This window comes from Aricia agestis, chromosome 7 (genome assembly GCF_905147365.1).
Source record: "Aricia agestis chromosome 7, ilAriAges1.1, whole genome shotgun sequence".
Taxonomy (NCBI): Eukaryota; Metazoa; Arthropoda; class Insecta; order Lepidoptera; family Lycaenidae; genus Aricia; species Aricia agestis.
Genome location: NC_056412.1, coordinates 13,859,776 through 13,876,171, shown reverse-complemented (window position 1 = coordinate 13,876,171; position 16,396 = coordinate 13,859,776). Strand labels below are relative to the sequence as shown.

The 16,396-nt window shown below is 34.5% G+C and overlaps 1 protein-coding gene across 1 annotated transcript in view; it reads left to right on the top strand.

Moving 5' to 3' along the window:
• The first annotated feature begins 1,076 nt into the window (after positions 1–1,076).
• LOC121728751 (roundabout homolog 1-like) overlaps positions 1,077–16,396 on the top strand; it is a 72,385-nt gene continuing 57,065 nt past the window's right edge. The window contains exon 1 of the mRNA XM_042117000.1: positions 1,077–1,182. The gene's annotated coding sequence lies outside the window, so the exon portion shown is untranslated. The remainder of the gene's footprint in view (positions 1,183–16,396) is intronic.

Below are 16,396 nucleotides of genomic sequence, written 5' to 3'. Positions count from 1 at the left end.
TAACAAGTGATTAACTATACTAATACATATTATTTTCATGTAAATAAAAGTATTGTGTATCTTACAAAACAACTGTTCTGAAAGTTAACACATAAAAGTGCTTAGTAGGATTAATTAGGCTTAGCTCCGTGCCTGCGGGCCTATGTCATTACTCTCGAGCTGCGTGGAGTGATAACGAGACCAGATATTTTTTACATAAAAATGTATTTTCATTTTGAGGTTAGCTTTTGAAGTACTACGTCCCAGGGATGAAGATAATTTTTTAATTTATTTAGTGAGTTTTATATTCTAACTAGAATATGTTCCGCGTGGCTCCGCCCATGTAAATATAAGTAAATCTATATCTATATATTATATAGATATCAAAGTTGACTGACTGACATGGTGATCTATCAACACACAGCCCAAACCACTGGACCGATCGGGCTGAAATTTTGCATGCAGGTAGATGATATGACGTGGCATCCGCTAAGAAAGGATTTTAATCAATTTTACCCCCAAGGGGTTAAAATAGGGAATGAAAGTTTGTATGTAATAATACTGCTTAACGCGAGCGAAGCCGCGGGCAAAAGCTCGTATAAGTATAAAATAAATATTTCGCAGAGAGAGTACTGCATTTCCCTGCAAATACCGCTTTAATAGTTCGTGAGATTACTATCCAACACAAAAATAAATTTTCAATTTGAGCCAGCAGTTCTTGAAACAAACAAATGTGGACCCAGTGATACACGAAAGAAAAGATTATAAAACGGGAAGAAAAGTTCTTAAAGTACCTATTCGCAAAATTCCATGATCTATACTTTAAATACTGTTTCTCTTCACCTTCGTCAATATTCAACTTTTTAACCCCACAACGCAAAGAAAAATTTGGTTCAAACTGCCCAAAAGTTCAAAATGTCCCAATTGTTCAAAATTCCGCATGCAGTCCCTTATAACCACATTTCCATATATGACATTCATGCGAGAGTCAGGGATGTTAAACATTTCTTACCTGGGTATACCCTCTGTCGATGCGCGCGTCTGTTCGGAGGTCCCAGGCCCTCCCCTCAGTGATTTTCCGAGTGCCAGGGAGGGTACACGCGTGCCAAAACCGAACCGGCGCACGAAACCGAATTTCCGAACTTTCTGTGATGTGCTGTGAATTGACTTTATGTGATTGCTCTGGAGATTGTTGAACGGAACGTAAGTTCAATTTTTTTCTCGTTGTTGTTTAAATTGTTTTTCATTTTTAAATCTTAACAAATACAGTTTTCCCGGCTATAGAGTATCATGTATATTATGATCAAATATTCTAATAATTTTCTTATTTATTTTTTAAATTTATTATAAACTTGTAACAACAAACTTCTTATGGGGAAGGTTTCGCATTTTATTATATTCAAATTCATGAATTTTCTTTGAATATGGGTAAACATAATATTGTAATGTGGTATGCCGATACCAAATTACATGCCTTACAAGTAATGTGGTATTTACTTTCGATACATAAGTACGATACGATGATACGAGTATACGATACAATTTCTTAGTAGATACTTTAAGGAATGTTTTGAATAGTCTTATTAGATGTTCTAAATATCTTATAAGACCATGCTCGCTGTTATTTTCTTATGTAACTTACAGTCTTTTTTGACTAGCATCAGTAGGTACTACCGATGCTATTTTCACTACACAAAAAGGTTTTTTTTAGTCCTTTTCGCGTAGTGAAAATAATATCATCATAAATATAATATTGTCTTCGATATATTTAATACTGGATAATACGTCTTGTATTATATTTCGCTCGCTACGGAAAATAATAATCATGACATTGTACAATATAGGGAGACCTTTTTTGTTATCCCAAAACTTTTCAAGTTATTTCAAGTGAGGGGTCGCGTATTTCAGAAATATTGTCTTGAAACACAAGAGCTTTTCAACTCAGCGATTCGTTCGCGAAATGTATAGGTGTAAAGCATAATTTTAGAGGAAGAGTTTGCATTATTAACAGTTTCTCCTAAGGACCGACTCCTTAGAAGCGGCTGTAATTGTTGAATTTTAACCCAGCGTGAATGAGGTGAAAAATTATTACACCAGCTATGAGGTTGGTATAATATGTCATATCAATTTTATGCGTCTAAGGTATGCCCTAAACGCATAAAATTGATATGAGGCGTTTTGCGCACTTGTAGTTTACATCGCTAAGGGTGTATTAATGTACTGTCACTTAAAATCAGTCATCAGACTACTCCCTCCAGCTACTGAGCCAAGCAAGCTCCAGGAATCGCAAAGTTGAGAAATATTAAGTGTTTTGTATACCGCCGGGTATGACATACCTTACCTCATTCACGCCGGGTTAAGAACGTCATTATCACTATAATATATTATATGAAATAAATTTGTAATAGCAAAGTTTTTTTGCTTTTTGAGTTGCCTAATTTTTTTTAGTGGACAAATATAAGCTTTTACATAGTTTTTATCGCGGGCGACCGAATCAAGAAATTCTATAACGATAATACACCTAATAACTGCGACCGGCACTGTGGTGCTGCGTCGCCGTGCAGATGCCGTCGTCTAACGTCGTTTCAGTTCGGCAGACTTCAGCACGGTGTTTGTGTGCGTGCAACTAGACTTATGCGAATTATACTAAATTCTTGCATAAGTTGATAAAAATGCTATGCAATAGCTTTACTGCGATAGTACCAAACGTATTTTTTATGGTATACAATGCAGTAAATAATTTATATCTGTATCTCTACATTAATGTACGAGTACAAATCGCTTGTACATATTATATACAAACTCTGCTATATACTTAAACAAGTAAGTTTACTTCTACTCACCTTGTAGTACAGTCAAAACTTGTTTTTATTTAGTTTTTCAGTATTCCTAGGGAGAGGACAGTAATGTATGCAAAAAGCCGCTTAACCCTACTACGAGTACGGCCGAGCGCTGACCTGGGACAGAATAACTTAAATGTTAACTACCCAAACGTAGCTTATGATTTGAGTTACTCAACGCCTATATTTCCATTGAATATCTTTAGTTACTAAAAATGCTAACCTTTTCTGCTTCTCACCTTGACAATAAAGAGCGTCAAGGGTGATAAGCCTAATTAGTAATTACTAACGAAAAGCCGTTAATGGCCTAATTTTAGGACAGGCGGACAGTCCAACGTCATTTGGTCGGTTTGGCATAACGCGACAAAATTACGTAGGTCCACCATCTGCCTATGAAACAAATTCTTTGACAGTACATAACCTAGGTAAAGAGTAAAGTCTATTTCGAGAAAAAGGTAGGTACTAGGTAGTGCCCTTGCGCTTCGCTTGACTCGCCTTGGCTACTACTAGACTACAGTGCACCCAGATACCTAAAGCCTATGTATAAATTTCTTCGATGGTTACATAAAGGCCTCAGATAATAAATAATGACGTGGCTGATTAATTTATATATTAATACGTGAGCCAAAAACTTTGTATCCCTTTTGACGAAATATGGGGAAACGTAGGTGAATGAAATTTTGCACATTTATACAGGGTGTAACAAAAATAAGTGATAATACTTTAGGGTGTGTACGTGTTCCTTGTACAGAGTTCACTGTGAAAGTAGCAGCGCTGAAAGACCAAAATTTTTTTTCACTTTTGTATGGGAAAACTCGTGACGCTCGGGGCCTTGCCCATACAAAAGTGAAAAAAATGTTTGGTCTTTCAGCGCTGCTACTTTCACAGTGAACTCTCTACAAGGAACACGTACATACCCTAAAGTATTATCACTTATTTTTGTTACACCCTGTAGTTTATATGGTGAAGGAGTGCATCGAGCTAATATTATTCTGAAATTATGCTTTTATCATACATTTTTTTAACAAATAAAACATTACACACACTACAACACACACACTAGGAAAAATGACAGATTTTTGAGTGACAAGGCCTATATATTATTGAATCTGAGATACTATTAGACAATGCTTACACGGCCAATCTGTGATCAGTTGAGTCGAGACAAGAGTTGAAAAAAATATGATATGCAATATTTTTTTACAAAATATAGGTAGTTGTCCTAATGTCATTGAACCTAAGGTCGAATTTCGACCATTGGGCGATCTCTAGTAATATTAACGCCACCATCTTGAATCACGTTATCGATATTTTCAAAATGCGTAAAATTTCATGATTTTTTTTGTTTCATTAATATACCTGACCGACCATCTTCTCGAAACAGGTTCGTTTATCGCACGGGAATTGTACATTTTTTTTTATTTTCATCAAATTTTCATTTCATCAAAAACTATTTTATATCCTTTCCGGGGACTTAAAGTATCTGCATAGCAAACGTCAAAATCGGTTCAACGGCATAAGCGTGAATATTTAACAGACAGACAAACAGACAGATAATAAGGCAGACACTCTCTCATTTATAATATTAGTATGGATACAGATTATTTATTGTACTTCTTTTTTATTTTCTAAGTATGATACAATAATCATTAGCGAGAGATGAAGTGGAGAAAACAATAAGGAAAATGCTTGAGAAAGCTCCAGCCGTGTCGCTTACTTCAGCAGTAAAGGAAAACACATGAAAAATGACACACGCTCACAAACAAAATGGAACATAATCCGCTGGGAAATAAAGCATTCTTAAGCATCTATTACATTTATGCTGAAAAAATATGATGTAACCTCTCTTGTTTAAATATTATGGACTCTATTATATTTAATGTGATTAACACCATTTACGCTAATATTGTTGTAAAATATTATATTATGTGCTTTCTCTTTATCTCTTTATTATGTTTTTATCAATATTTAAGTAACTTTAACCATATTCGAGACCTAGCTTTTCATATAAAAACTCTACATTTAATGGAAATACGAAAAATATTTATTTTACTTATTACAGCCTATTGTACTATTTTATCAATGCTTTTCGTAAAGTAGAATAATCGGCCAAGTGCGGGTCGCGAGTCCGATGGGTTCCGTACCGTTATACAGTAAAAATTGGCCAAAATTTGTGTTTTTTGTATAGGAGCCCCCTTAAAATTTTATTTTATTTAAATATTATTATTAATTATTAAAGTACAAATATATTTTGGGCTTTTGTGGAAATTTCAAGTGCCTTCCTATTGCCATTATTGATATCGCCAAAAAAGGCCAAAACAATTGGGAGCCCCATTAAATATTAATATTATTTTGTTTTTAGTATTTTTTTTATGAAAGACGGGGACAAACGAGCATACGGGTCACCTGATGGAAAGCAACTTCCGTCGCCCATGGACACTCACAGCATCAGAAGAGCTACAGGTGCGTTGCCGGCCTTTTAAGAGGGAATAGGGGAGGGTAGGAATGGGAAGGGAAGGGAATAGGGGAGGATAGGGAAGGGAATTGGGCCTCCGCCCTCCGGTAAACTTATTCACTCGGCGAAACACAGCGCAAGCGCTGTTTCACGCCGGTTTTCTGTGGAAACGTGGTATTTCTCCGGTCGAGCCGGCCCATTCGTGCCGAAGCATGGCTCTCCCACGTATTTGTTGTTATAGCGGCAACAAATATACACAATCTGTAAAAATTTCAGATGTCTAGCACAGTACAGCCTGGCGACAGACAGACGGACAGACAACGAAGTCTTAGTAATAGGATCCCGTTTTTACCCTTTGGGTACGAAACCCTAACAAACTATAATAATTCATAAAATTTGACACTAGATGGCGCTGCTACTATTATTGTATGAATATTATTTCTTGTGGTTAAAGGAAGTTCAGATTAAAAGACCTAAAAAAAGCCATATTTCTACTTGTACTCATAAATCAACTTCCTTATCAATAGCAAATAAGAAATTATAACATAAATTACTCCTACGCACTTTTAAACGACAATTCTAAAGAAAGACATCAGAAATAAAGTCATTTGAACCCATTGTCAGCCTGGACGTTTCCACCTATTCCATCTCACTTAAAGTAAAATCGTTCAAAAATGAACTTTATCCCAGTGCATTACAGTTGAATAAAAGTTTGATAGTTTATTGTTAAATGGTAAAGAATTGTCGATAAAACAGATAGGAGTATCGAACAAAAGATATTTGAAATGGTTAAACCATTGTGGTGTGTCCGGTGTCGTAAATTCCAAACACACATTAATTTTACTGTTCCATGTCAATAGAAACAATAATAATATGTTTGAATGCAGGAAACAGGTGCTTTGGGTATAATTAAAAACTGAAAATATACTTACTGTTAAAATAAATATCTAAAAAGTATTAAAGTTATTGGTACGTATCATAATTATTTCACCAAGAAGCCAGCTATATCACTATCGAATGTATTAAAATAAGAAATAATCTAAGCATAGCGGAAGATAATCTGACTATAAATAGAAAAAAAATGTATATATTCTGAATTTAAAAATAAAAACAATCCGAATAGCATTTCACCTTAGACCTTTATAATAATTGCCAACGTAAAAAATTTGATAAATTGCTATTAAAGTGTACTTATATCAAAAAATATTCTTTGTAATTTATTATGTGACTATATTGCCACGTTATAAAAATTATCCATTCATCACAAAAACTAAGAGACGTCTTCATTTGTTTGTTTGGACGAAACAATTGGACAATTTATATACCTTATCTAACGTCACATCAGGCGGGTATCTATTACAAAATTGCAATTTGATAAATCGCCAACATTATTATGGACGCCGAAAGAAATGGACGTGCTCAAGTTGAAACGATTTTGCTCAAACTTACACTCGATGTGGGAAAATGAACTCTGCCCTTACACCACAAGGTTCTTTTTCAGGAGTATACGGAAGTATATCTTTTGAGAAAAACGCACATTATTAGGTGGCACGAGAAATATTGTGCTTTTTTATGATAACGTTTTGCGAAATTGCTGTTTCGCCTTTTTAATAAAGCTACTTAAATGAATCGTTCATTCTATCTTCTTTTAATTGCATCAATTATTTTATTTGATTATGGAAGGCCTAAACAATATTATAACGAATTTGAAATTATGATACCTACAGTATTCTTTTTCATTCATGTTCAATGTTCATATTATATCTTGTTCTAAATAATCCCCTAATTGATATTTCATATCAGGATGAGAATTCGGTGACAGTAGTCAGTACTATAATACAGGGGGTAACGCCTCCGTGGTCTAGTGGTATAGAGCGCGGCTCTTGACTCGGAGGTCGTGGGTTCGATTCCCGCGTCGGAAACATGTTATTTCCAAGTTTGGTTAGGACAATGCAGGCTGATCACCTGATTGTCTGACAAGTAAGATGATTCATGCGTCGGATGGGCATGTAAAAAGTCGGTCCTGCGCCTGATCTCTCGCCAGTCGTGTCGGTCGTCCGTCCCACTGGGTTATGAGAGTAAAGGAATAGAGAGTGCTCTTGTGTACTGCGCACACACTTGGGCACTATAAAATTACTCCTGCGTAGCTGGCCTGGTTTCAATGAAACCGGCCACCGTCACCGAAACCGGTGTGGGAGCTATTATTATTATTACAGAGGGTAACGAAACTAAGTGACAATACTTTAGCATGTGTACGTGTTCCTTGTAATAAGTTCACTGTGAAAGAAATACCAATTTTTTTCACTTTGTATGGACAAGCGGCAAGCGCCCCAGCATCACGACTCACGAGTTTCTCCATACAAATGTGAAAAAAAATTTTGGTCTTTCAGCGCTGCTACTTTCACAGTGAACTCTCTACAAGGAACACATACACACCTTTTGTTACACCTTGTATAGATTGTGATGTAATTTAAGTAGCATTCCACCGAACGCTTAAAATAAGATTTAGTTAAATTATTAGAGGTCGACCATATCAATTAAAAACAAACAAATCTAGGTAAAACATTTCGAAATATCAGCTCTAGTATGTTTATTTATTTATTTATTTATTTAAATTAAGGACACCAAACAGTACATACATTAAAACCTTGACACAATAATATTACCTAATTTGTACCGATGCATGTACCTTAACAGGCGACACAGCATTCACGAATATAGCTCTACAAAATATACAATAAAAAACAAAAATTTGATTTTATAACTAAACACAATTAAATCGTTAAATATGATTATGAATTAAATAAAATTTTAATGTTAAAACTAAACTGAACTAAGCTTAACAACACTATCGGGCTACTTTTTGCGTGCCCACAAAAATGTTATCTAGAACAAATCACATTTAATTATTTTATTAAACATCGTACATGGTTTTTTAAACATTAACCGTTCCCCATAAACTGTTATCATCACTATAAAAATACTTTGTTAAAATTTCACCTTTCGTAATAAAACTCAACACTGGGCCTACCTAGTAAAATAAATTCTTGTAGTCAGAAATGTAGGTCGCTGAAACAGCGTTTTGTTGAAATATTCTAAGTAATGGTCTCGACTTTAACGACCTATCAGCATGACTTTTAGTACGAACCTCCTAATTTCTCGTTTAAAAGTTAAATTCACACGATGACTGATGACGTGAATTTAACAGAGTTGATCCACACAAAGGATTTAATTGTGGAAATGCATCTGTATGTGTGTTTAACGTCTTCAAGCTTAGATCGCTGAAATGAATAAAATAAAATATTCTGTATCTTCATTTAAAGATACAAAAAGGACATAAAATTGTTATTATCCGAGATAAACATACGTCTCCCGCGCTAATCGCTATTAAGCTACATATCGTATAAATATAACTTTGTCCTCTGCCAGTACTTAAATTCTCTATATCATCAAAATCGGTTTAAAGAAAAAAGAAACAGCCAGATAGATAGACACTTTCATATTTACAATATTAGTATGTAGAAGGTTTTCAAGGAAGCACAAAGATAGAGAACTCCGATTCACCATAACCTGTTTTAAATTCACAACGGTTACATAAGTAATGTAGGGCCATTTCCAGCGCTAGACAGTGGAAATCGTGCCAGTATATTATCAGCACTTTCCTCCCCCGATCGCGTGTTGTCTGCGGGGAGGTTCGCACGCGAGAACAAAATTTCCTATTTGCGGATTACGTTCTGAAAATCTGAAGGTGCGTGTTAGGAAAACCATTAAGGTTTCACACGAGATTTATCTTAAGACGTGGTAAAATGTTGTGAGAAATTTTATTTTTAGCTAGCTTATTCTATCACTTAGACGACCTCTGTGGCTCAGTTGGTGGGCTGTTGGTAGCTCAAGCCGGGGGTCGGGTCGAATCCCGCCGCATAACAAAAGTTTTCAAAGTTCCTGGGTCATGGATGTGTATTAAATATGTGTATCATAATTCATAATATAACGAAAATTAAATTATTAGGTTAAATACACGTAATATTATAAAAGTATTAAATATATTTCCGTTGTCTGGTACCCGTAATACAAGTCCTTCAGGTACTTAGCACGGGGCCAGACTGACGTGGTGGGAAGCCTCCACAGATATTATACTTAGAGTAGGCACTTGTTTATGTTGTTTGTATGTTTTTTTAGAAAAAGGCATTAGACACGATGCTAATTAACATCATGATTAATATCTATATAATCCACAGTAGGTTAGGTTACTCTACGACAATTATTTTTTGCCATAGTTGCACTGGGGTTTTACCACTTTATAATCCAGAAATTCGTTTATCGTGTACTTATAATTCTGCAACGAACACTCACAATATTATATTTTTTCCCATGCCTTGTGCTAACCAAGTTTAATAAAAATCGGTTGAGCATGAAGTAGTTAAGTACAAATAGACATATAATTTTGAAAACGATTTTCTTTCCTATCATCTGTGTTACTCATCCATAGATGAGGAGTCACTAAAGAGAATATCATACCTGGGGCAACAATGATGTATTACATGACAACGGAGGGTGATCTGATGTGTTAATTTCGCTTGTCATGCAACAGTCTTTAACCTCACGAGGGTCATACAATTCTACATTTTTTCTACAAAGAAAGCAATTAGATCTTCACTGTCAGCCCTAAATTCACAGGGGAGACAGTTTTGTTTGGAAAATTGGAAACAGACGCCAGCAATCTGTTTCGGAAAATATCTGATGCGTCGATTGTCGATGGAATACAGATCATGCGATATTGCTATAGATATTGTTTGCTTATTGAAAATCACTTCGAATCTTTATTTGAATGACTTTGAATTGAAATATATTTTCATTTTATCGTAATAAGAATTGTCGTCGGCAGTCGGCAACAAAAATGAAGTAATGACGTTTTGTGAATCGTAAATTAGTTTAGCTTTTGCGATTCCATCAAGCTTTGTAAAATGCTTTTGTCACCTGCTTAGAGTCCTAGTTCGTAAATTATTGTTATAACTACGCTTTTAGGTTTTGTCTTTGTATCCAACAAAACATTTAAATGGTTTGGAAAATGTGATTAGCTACTGCTGTTTGCACCTTAATATTATAAATGTAATAAATATGCAAAAAAAGTATAATATTAATAAAACACAATTTTATGCACTTTTTCCACTATTTTAAGAAATTATTATTAACAAATGACACGACCGGTTTCGAAATAAATCCTAAAAAAATGTATTTTAAATTGGAAGCATTATACCCGCCATACTAATCCAACTAAATTGAATTGAATTAAACCAGCATTATACAAATATGCACGCAGTAGAAGCATGTATATAAGGAAACTAGTACTACTCGTAGCCAATGTATGGTATTTCGGAGTATACAAGCATAAGCAGAGGAAATACAATATATCAGAGGTGATAACACGTTACATTTGAAATTGCATTTGGGAAGGTCAAGGCTTTAACTGAACGTGAAAGCGGCAATTAGATTAGAATGCTTCAGCTATAAATTGTCCAGGGGCTACCTAACTTTCCCTCAGCGCCTGTTTCCGTGTCTATATATACAAACTAGGGTTGACGAAACGGTTTAACGCGCCTTTTCAGTTTCAGCTGAAGAAAAGCAGGAAAAATGGTAAAAAAGCCTTCGTTTGAAATTTCAAAATTCCACATTATTAAAATATTAAATTTTAACTTTTTATTGATGTAAAAAAACCTATCTGAAATTGTGACCATACCTGGATTATTATCAATAGTATTCCCTTTATAAATCTAGACATTATATTATTTTTACTATTTGATAATCATGGTCTAATCATCTTCAAAAAACCTTTCAATTCTTTCGACTCTATTCTTTTGCAAGCCCATTTATCTTATATATATTACACATTTATAATTTCTTAGCATAGTCATATACCACATTTTTATAAACTTTTCATAAACTAAGTAGTGACAGCCCTGTGTCGGTCACATTCCGGGCACAGACGGTACAATAGGGTTGTGGTTAAATTTATGTTCCATGTTTTATTTCCCAGTTTAATTAGAGTTTATTTACAACACTTGTGCAGCCTACATAACTATAATCTTTCAATCTAACCTCTCTGAAAGTATTTGAGCTGACTGAAAATTTCGAGTAGCTTATAAATAACTACATGACGCCCGTAACTCCGTTGCGCCAAAACTCGTTTATCGGCTGGAATCGTACATTGTTTCGGGATACAAAGTATCCTATGTCCTTTTCCGGGACTCAAAGTATCTCCATACGTTTCAGCAAAATTGGTTCAGTGGCTAGGGCGTAAGAGGTAACAGGCACACACATTCCTGCAATTAAAGGCATGCAAAAAAAGCTATAATGGTTTTAGGTAATTCGTCACACGTCGGTAAAAACATTGTCTAATGTTGCATTGAATGCGGTTTAACGTCCATGCAGTTTTGAGAATCCGAACAATGTTCAATTATTATTATGTTATACGTTGTAAAGTGCCGAGTCCTATTGTTTACCCCATGCTATAACAACAGTTAGATCTATTCCGGTAACCCTTATGTGCCTCACATAAAGTTCAATATGGTTCGATTTAATTTTCTGTATCGGTACCCGTGGGGTACAGAGTTAGTGATTTATTTATCTCTTTTGTTTTTGGCTGTTTAGCCAGAACCAATATCAGTGAATAGTACAGCTAGTATTGTTAGTAACGATGTCGTTAGTACGCGAGCGGGTGGTCTACTCACAATAGGTGTGATAAATCTTCACCTAAGGCCCTTTAAGTGTTCAGTTTTAAATCTATTTCTATTGGTGACATTTGCGGTTCGTATTTTAAAGTTTGTACTTTGAAATGCGGTATGCGCCATAAATACATTACAATGGTCATTGTAGTTCTTATAGAGTGTTAATGTAATAATAATAGCTCCCACACCGGTTTCGGTGACGGTGGCCGGTTTCATTGAAACCAGGCCAGGTACGCAGGAGTAATTTTATAGTGCCCAAGTGTGTGCGTAGTACACAAGAGCACTCTCTATTCCTTTTACTCTCATAACCCAGTGGGACGGAAGACCGACACGACTGGCGAAAGATCAGGCGCAGGACCGACTTTTTACATGCCCATCCGACGCATGGATCATCTTACTTGTCAGACAATCAGGTGATCAGCCTGCATTGTCCTAACCAAACTTGGAAATAACATGTTTCCAACGCGGGATTCGAACCCACGACCTCCGGAGTCGAGAGCGACGCTCTCAACCACTAGACCACGGAGGCGTTAATGTATATAATTTACAAACCACTACACTATTCTTTTTTATACATTTACTTTTTATATTTCAGCATTTCATTAATTATATACCTACTTCTTAGCACTATACCCAAATCCAGCAATCTAATCCTCTCGCTCCAAAGGTTGCTTGGAAGAGATTGCTGCTTAGTATTAAGAGGATACACCAGGGGCTAGAGAAATGAAAAAAAGTACGTGTAATATCTATAGCTGTCTCCCTTACCTCAAGCCTATACCGCAGAACGCGATAGAGACAACTGCAGAAAATCCAGAAAATCAACGATTCGTTGTCCCCTGATTCCTTCTCCAAAACTTAACCGATTTAAGTACTTTTTTCATTAAAGATTAAAAAAAGGCTTGAGCTGCGTTCCTCTGTTTTGCTTTTTTTTGTATAATCTAGCCAAATCTGTTTTCTGGACGTTTGAACACAGCGGAAAATCTGGCCATTTTTTTGGGTTTTTGAACGTTTATATCTTATTTCATAATTAAATTATGAAAAAAAAGAAAACATAGGGACATTGTATTAGTGGCCGTAGATATTAAGAAAAAAAAATTATAACTCTACCAGCATTATCCAGGGAGGAAACAGGGGACAACGTTTGTATGGAAAAAAGGGTGGTGTGGAATCCTCTTAAGGCCGCCTTTGTGTGCTTTCTTCTTATTTTTTATACATATATTTTAAACTTTATCTATGTATCTATATCTTGTAATTTGATTGTGCACAATAAAGAATATTTCCATTATTCTTAAGTCGATGAACTAAAACCCTTTATAATTGAACAAGTGGTTTGCTAATATGTATTTGAAATTGCACTAAAAGTCCAAAAGTCCACAATAATATAAATGTTTATCGCGCAGAAACCATAATTTTTTAAAGATAAAAACTTTTCTTAGTCGTTTTGGCTTTCCCAAAGCTTAAGCCTTCTCCATCCTATTAGTTTATCGATTTACGTGTGAAGACGTAACAAAAAAACTATCTATTAATATCGAAACATTTACAAATTCTCAAAAGATAAAATCCTGTAAAATATACTTGGTCTTCAGAAACGTTTACTTAATGTACACGTTCTCAACTCTATCGTAAAATCTTTTATTTGACAAGTCTATCACTACAGTCGTAAAGGCACACGTTCTACGCAGTTTTATGAGATATTTAAATAAAATAACATATTTGAAGTAATTCTGAACATTTTCTTTTATTAGTGGTCGTATATTTTTCATCGTAAAAGTTCAAATTTACTTAAAGTCGTACAGTTTAGTTACAGTCAGAAAGAGGAGTAAAGGGGGAGGTAGAGAACGCAGCATTTCCGGAAAGACTCATCAAACTCTTCTTATATTTCGCGAAATATCTTTAACAACATTTTCATAGGGTAGCACTGTGTACTTGTATTAAATATTATAATTTATGTATGTATTTATAAAACTTCTGTAAAATATTAGAGATCGGAAATTCTGGCGCTTTCATACTTAAAATTACACAAGAATACCACGAAAGAATTGTGTGAATACGCCTTTTAACCAACAATATCCATATTTTTCTTCCGTCATATTTGAAGGTTAGGTACAAAAACGCCGGAATTTCCGATCTCTAGTGATTATGTTTTTTTGTTACATATTTTGTTCTAAAGGACTATCCTTTAGAATAAATTAATGTAATAAAAACATATTTACTAAAATACTAAAATGTAATAAAAATATAACAATAATAATTATTGTAAATGTCTACCTGCCGAAACGATCCATTGATCGTTTCGACTCATTGAAAATGAAACATCAGTATGAATTTTTTTCTTAGAAAAAAATATATAAGAAATACCCCTTAGATCTTTTAATATTAATTAATGAAAAAATCGTTAAATAATGAAAAAAATCTTCATAACCACTGTTCGAATTCGAATCTACAGTGACATGAGACCATTTTTGCTACGGCGATTCGGGACTATGCATCCATTCATGATTTTTTGTGGAACCATGTGTGATGTATCGCTTTATGGACATCAATGAAATGTTGTGCGTTTGTCAAAATATATCACACGAGTTTTAAAATTGACACTCGATTTATTTAAGCCATGTTTGTTGGGTTGGGCAAACCTATATTATTGTCTGTAGAACTTTTTAGTTTGCTTGTTTCAAATAAATTGTTTCATGAAATATGATGTTCTCTAAATTTGTCTATTAACCATGAAAGTTTGCAGTCATAAAAAAATGTATTTCATGCAACTATAGGCACTTTTGAACACAATATTATGTATTTTATTAAAATAAGCCTTCGTCTTGTATTCCTCTATCTACTAAAAAAATTCGCAAAATTCAAAATCCATGACATAGTTTTAAATCTAATACTTATATAAAAATGAGTCAGTTTTCCTTCCTGACGCTATAACTCCAGAACGCACGAAGAGATTTCCACGATTTTACATTCGTTGGAAATGTCTCGGGCTCCATGAGGTCTATAGAAAAAAAAAATCAGAAAAAACTTCAAGAGAAAAGCAGGAAAACAAGGAAAATCATTTTATGGCAAAACAACGTTTGCCGGGACAGCTGGTATATTATATTTACAGATAGTGGGACGTGACTTTGTTTTATACTACATATGTATAGTCCGTCAAGAAAGTGAAGAAATTAAAAGGTGGCAACATCGTAGTGTCATCCCTTTTTTCTTAGATTGATTTGAAAGGGGACACTACGATTTTGCCACTTTTCAATTTCTTCACTTTCTTGACAGACTATAGTGATATCAACATTACCTTAGTATTACGTAGCCTTTATATAAAGGACATATTAATGTCCTTACCGTTAAACTTATTTAAGCTCGAAATAGTCCAGGATCATTGCGTTGACTGATTGCTCTTAATTACAGGTCTGTTTCACTGTCACTGGAGGCTTTTGCTAGTGAGTGATTGGCTCCACGGCTTAAAGACGAATTTACATAAATCAACGGAATAACTTTTAGTCTTTAAAACATTTGTTTCACTATAGCACTTTTATGTTTGAGTTCAAGTTTCATCTTTTTTGAAATATTATTCAAGACGTATTGAAATTATCAATCAAAAAAACAATTTTATAAAACTTTTAATAGTTTTGTAAGTAGGTACATAAATTTGAAATAGTCCCTAATTATTATCATAGAGCAAGTATTATATTTTTTTGCTATATTAATAAAGCTTATCATTAAAAATCTTTACTGTTATTTATAAAGAGGCAATCAAATCAAAAATAATCTAAATCGATTCCAAAAATATATATATAACTAATAGAGAGTCACGTTATTTATGAGTGTGAAATTTTTCAGCTGTAAAAATTTCAGAAAAATATTTTTGAAAAATATGTAAGTAAATGAATTTATCAGACCAGGAATTTCAGGCAAGCGAACCCGCGGGTATAAACTAAATAAACCAGCTTTTATAGTAACTTAAAATCCTATTAAATCTAAAAATACAGATCACCCTACATCAAACAACACTGCCAAAATAATTACGGATTACGAACTATAACACGATTACAAAAGGTTTTTTGTGCGGAATGAGCCAAATTAAAAACCTATGAAGCGAAAACTTTGAACCTTATTGAATAGCTAAACACTACACAACACTAATAGTATACAGTAGAGTAACTCCGGTTTGTCCTTGATATCAAAGTCTTTACGCGTGTGTGACGAGAAACATTCAGTGGATCAGATTCAGTAGAATCATGCATGTAGAGTAGCTCAGGTATGACCTTGGCTTGGCATTAAACTTGCTCAGTACAGAAAGTACGCGACGCTAGTTTTGCTACATCAAGAATCAAGATACCTGAATTTCCGCTAATGTGTGCGTACGCCCGATCGTGGTAAACTAGTATGAAGATGCTCTACTG